The sequence below is a fragment of the Myotis brandtii genome, unplaced genomic scaffold (assembly GCF_000412655.1).
Source record: "Myotis brandtii unplaced genomic scaffold, ASM41265v1 scaffold185, whole genome shotgun sequence".
Classification (NCBI taxonomy): domain Eukaryota; kingdom Metazoa; phylum Chordata; class Mammalia; order Chiroptera; family Vespertilionidae; genus Myotis; species Myotis brandtii.
The window spans coordinates 4,406,585-4,411,891 of NW_005356870.1; the positions used below are offsets into that span (position 1 = coordinate 4,406,585).

Consider the following 5,307-nt stretch of genomic DNA (forward strand, 5'->3'; position numbering starts at 1 on the left):
GGAGCTGACCGAGACCAGTGTGAACCCCGGCCCCGAGCGCCTGGGGCCCCACTGCTTTGAGCTGCTGCGTGTGCTGGGCACGGGGGGCTATGGCAAGGTGTTCCAGGTGCGAAAGGTGCAGGGCACCAACGTGGGCAAAATATATGCCATGAAGGTCCTGAGGAAGGACGAGATTGTGCGCAGCGCCAAGGACGTGGCGCACACCCGGGCTGAACGACGCATTCTGGGGTCGGTGAGGCACCCCTTCATCGTGGAGCTGGCCTATGCCTTCCAGACCAGGGGCAAACTCTACCTCGTCCTCGAGTGCCTCAGTGGCGGCGATCTCTTCACACACTTGCAGCGAGAGGGCATCTTGCTGGAAGACACGGCCTGTTTCTACCTGGCAGAGATCACACTGGCCCTGGGCCACCTCCACTCCCAAGGCATCGTCTACCGGGACCTCAAACCCGAGAACATCATGCTGGACAGCCAGGGACACATCAAACTGACGGACTTCGGATTCTGCAAGGAGTCCATTCACGAGGGTGCTGTCACCCACACCTTCTGTGGCACCACTGAGTACATGGCCCCTGAGATTGTGGTGCGCCGCGGCCACAACCGGGCAGTGGACTGGTGGAGCCTGGGCGTCCTCATGTACGAGATGCTCACTGGATCGCCACCCTTCACTGCAGAGAATCGGAAGAAAACCATGGACAAGATCATCAAAGGGAAGCTGAGGCCGCCCCTTTACCTCACCCCGGATGCCCGGGACCTCGTCAAAAAGTTTCTGAAGCGGAATCCCAGCCAACGGATCGGGGGTGGCCCAGGGGACGCTGCCGACGTACAGAGGCACCCCTTTTTCCGGCACATTCATTGGGATGATCTCCTGGCCCGCCGTGTGGACCCCCCTTTCAGGCCCTGTCTGCAATCAGAAGAGGACGTGAGCCGGTTTGACACCCGCTTCACGCGGCAGGCACCAGTGGACAGTCCGGATGACACGGCCCTCAGTGAGAGCGCCAACCAGGCCTTCCTGGGCTTCACGTACGTGGCGCCCTCCGTCCTGGACAGCATCAAGGAGGGCTTCTCCTTCTAGCCCGAGCTGCGCTCCCCCAGGCGCCTCAACAGCAGCCCCCTGAAGTTCTCACCCTTTGAGGGGTTCCGGCCCAGTCCCGGCCCACCAGAGCCCTTGGAGCCCCCTCTACGTCCTCTCCTGCCAGCACCGCCAGCACCACCACCCTCGAGCACTGTCCCCCTCCCCATCCAACTCCCTTCAGGGAAAAGGAAGTCCAAGAGGGGCCATGGGCACCCTGGGCACTAGGAGGATGGGCAGGGATGAAGCCAGCTTCTGAGGCTCCTCCCTGCAGGCCAAGAAGCACCCCAGGGGACATTGGGGTCCAGGAGTGAGTGTGTGTGAGAGTGTGTCTCTGTTGGGAGTGGCCATGCCCCTGAATCATGAGCGGGGGCTGTCTGCGGGGGCTGTCTGTGGGGGAGGGCCTCCCGCCGCTGAGCTGTGTGCTTGCAGAATAAAGGATCAGATCATGGCAAATAAATAAATAAATAAATAAATAAATTTTTTTTTTATAAAAAGAAACATCAATGATGAGAATCACTGTTCCGCTGCCTCCTGCATGCCCCATGTTGAAACTGGGGATAGAGCCTGCAACCCAGGCATGTGCCCTTGACTAGATGGATCCCGGGATGCTTCAGTCCACAGGCTGTTGCTCTCTCCACTGAGCCAAACCGGCTAGGGCAAGACCGGCTTCAATTTATCTATTGCTCTTCCATACACATGGTACACACTTTTACTATTGTACTCAGGATGTTGCACTGTAATTACTTTTCAGTATAGGTCTTTTTGTTTTTTAAAATATATTTTATTGATTTTTTACAGAGAGGAAGGGAGGGGGATAGAGAGTTAGAATCATCGATGGGAGAGAAATATTGGAAAGACTCACTGAACATTTGGTTCTCAAACTAAAAAGCTATCTCTTGGGTAAGTCTAGAAGTAGGGATCACTGTGTCCTGTGTGTGAATAGGGACTGAAAGGAAGAGTGAAAAGAACATATCAAGACCAGTTTTCAGAATGTGGCAACAAATATGGTAGCTGAAATCTGGTCTGGTGGTGAGTGGGTCATATTTTCAGATTGCTGTCCAGAAGGCATTTAAGAAATATGTTCAGCTACTCTGGACAATGTCCATGGGTTCTGGAGTAAGTGGGGGTAAAAAGTGAGGTCCTTGGAGAGGCAGAATTCCTCCAGCTAATGTAAAGTATTGGGGCTTTGGTCCAGTTTAATTACAAAAAATAAGAGATGCACCTGTATTTGTTCCTCAAGTTGGTTAATTATAATGGTTATGCCAATACAAAGCTCAGTGGATTTATTACTTCCTTGATGTGGATGAACATTTTATCATTGCAGTCTTTTTGGAAGTTACATCTCTCTACTGCTTCGTATTGAGTTCTGAAGATTATGTAAAACTAAAACAGAAACAAAAAACCACTCTGTGTATAGCCAGGAAATTTGTCAACATCCTGCATTTATTCAGTTGATTAAACAACAACAAAAATCCCAAAAATATAAATTCAGGAGTTCCCAGTTATACTCGTTAAACTTCATAATGTACTCGGGCTGGTTTGGCTCAGTGGATAGAGCATCGGACTGTGGACTGAAGGTTCCGGGTTTGATTCTGGTCAAGGGCACGTACCCAGGTTGCTGGCTTGATCTCCAGTATGGGGCATCCAGGAGGCAGCCGGTCAATGATTCTGTGTCATCATTGATGTTTCTGTCTCTCTCCTTCTCCCCTCCTCTCTGAAATCAATAAAAATAATTTAAAAAAAGAACAAAAATTGCAACAAACAAGTATCTATCAAAGCAACAACAACAGAAAAAACTTCATTATGTTTCTTTTTTGGATGACAAGAAAAGATTTGAGTTGTTGATATCACTACAAATACTACTAAGTCTTATACATATAATAGTCATGGTAGGTTAGTCAAAGGGTTTCAGGATTCTTGCCTTCTTGAACATTATGGCTAACTTTGAAGAGCAATGCTAGATTTTATTTTCCCCGATATAGAATTTCTCATGATATATCCTAATAAAAATTGTTATAAAGTATTCTGTCATGGCACAAAGAGAATCCAAAATTTCAAAATATATATTTCTCTGCAAAATTGGTTGCCACTTTCTAGTCTTTTCTAAATTAATTTCATTTTTCATCACTAGAGGGCGGTATTGCTTCACTAGTCAGAGTTAATGGGCAGCAAAATCTTTTTACTTTTAATACTTAATGGGTTATTTATGCTGTTATAGACCTACTAGATAGATTATTTTCTTCCAGACTGTTACTAGAATATAAGGTTTGCCTATATTACAGTTGTTATTCACACACGATGTTTCTGACATACTATAAGAACCAATGCGGTCTGCTGTCACTGTTCTCACATTTTCAGTCATAGAGGACTTAATTCTTTTCTATACATAAAGATATATACAGATTCTGGCGACTTCTCATCTTTTCCACTATTGACATATAGGTTCAAGCCACTATACTATCATCTGTCACTTTAGTGAGGTCCACTCTTGAGGTCTACTCATTAGTCAGGATAGGCTAGGTTATTCTTATAACAAACAGTCCCCCAAATTTCACCAGCTTAATCAACACATAGCTCACACCAAATGTTTTACACATTGGCAGGGGCTCTGGCTCATCACAGTTTACTCAGAGATTCTGGTTGATTGAAGCTTCCTTTGGCATGTTCTGCCATTACTGCAGCAGAGGGAAGGGTGTGTGGGAAATCATGCACTGCTCTTCATGTCCTGAAATGACACATCATTTCTGCTCTCCATTGGGTGTTCCTAACTTTAATATGGTAGGGAAGTACAATCCTAGCATGAGCCTGGGAATGGGAAACTAAATATATTTGTTGACCAACAGTAATGAAACTAAACTACTCTCTTTAAAATTTCCAACTCCTCATTTTTGCCTTAGGACATTGCATCTTCCTTACTCTTGAATATTTTCCCCATAGCACTTATTATCTTCTAATATATATAATTTACTTTATTATTATCTTCTCTTTAATATTATTATTATATTCTCTGGAATATAAGCCCCACAAGGGTAGGGATTTTTGTCTATATTGTTCTATACTATATCCACATTGCTCAGAGCAGTGTCTATCTTAGAGTAGGCATTCTATAAGTACATACTGAATGGATAAATAAGCCACTGATCATATACCAGTTTGGTTCTCCTCATACAAAATCCCACCATATACTCTGGCTAATAAGAGAGGAGCGATGATATAAATTAAATTACCTTATATGGTTATTCAAAATCATTATAGTTAGGAAAGTCTTTGCAAGTAGGATGTCTTACTGGAAGGATGAATGCTTTTGAAACTGGGAGCTCCTAAAACATTCTAATAATAAATAGATTGATAATAGTGATTATTATATTACCTTTACAGTTGGATTCACAAATATAGTGGTACACAAATATTTACTTATTTATTTTTTATTGTTGGCAGTATTACAGATGTGTCCCATTTTCTCCTCTTTACTCCCCTCTGCCCAGCCCCTACCCTAGGTCTTCACCACCCTACACCCTGTTGTTCTTGTCCATAGGCTATGCATATAAGTATATAAGTTCTTTGGTTTATTTTTCCTCATCCCCCTACCTTCACATGGAGGTATGTCAGTCTGTTCCATGTCTCTATGCTTTGTCACTTATTATGAATAAATGAATGAACGAATAAATAAATATGTGATTTAGAAAAAAGTCATATAGATGATTTAGAGAAGAAGGGAGAGGGACAGAGAGATCAATACATCAAAGATGAGAGAATCATTGATCGTCTGCCTCCTGTATGCCCCACCCTGGGGATCAAGCCCACAACCTGGGCATATGCCCTGATTGGGAATCATACCATGACCTCCTGATTCATGGGTTGACGCTCAACCACTGAGCTAGGCCAGCTGGGCTTTGTCACTTATTTTAAATATATGTTGTTATGGTTCCTACAGAGGCAGATGGATCCCTAGCCAAAGTTAGGCTTGGATGTGGAGACTGATGATGCCTCACATTCATAAGAGGGTATAAAAAGGTTTATTACTTACATAATCAAGATCTCTCAGGGGAGGAGAGCAGATCTCTCAGACAGGTTTGAAATGGATTTCAATCATGATTAGGGAGTGGGGCTGGGTGGGAGCTCCTGCCAGTGCCAGAGGAGGGAGCACTCAGACTTTCTCATAGCTTGTCCAGGTGTTGCACTTGAGGGGAATGGGTGAGGTTTACAAGCTGTTCCTTCTCCTTGACCACCTTTGA

The 5,307-nt window shown here is 44.9% G+C and overlaps 1 pseudogene; it reads left to right on the plus strand.

The window, feature by feature from the left end:
• The window catches only part of LOC102255977, a 2,038-nt pseudogene extending 513 nt beyond the window's left edge, over positions 1-1,525 (plus strand).
• The last annotated feature ends 3,782 nt before the right edge of the window (positions 1,526-5,307 follow it).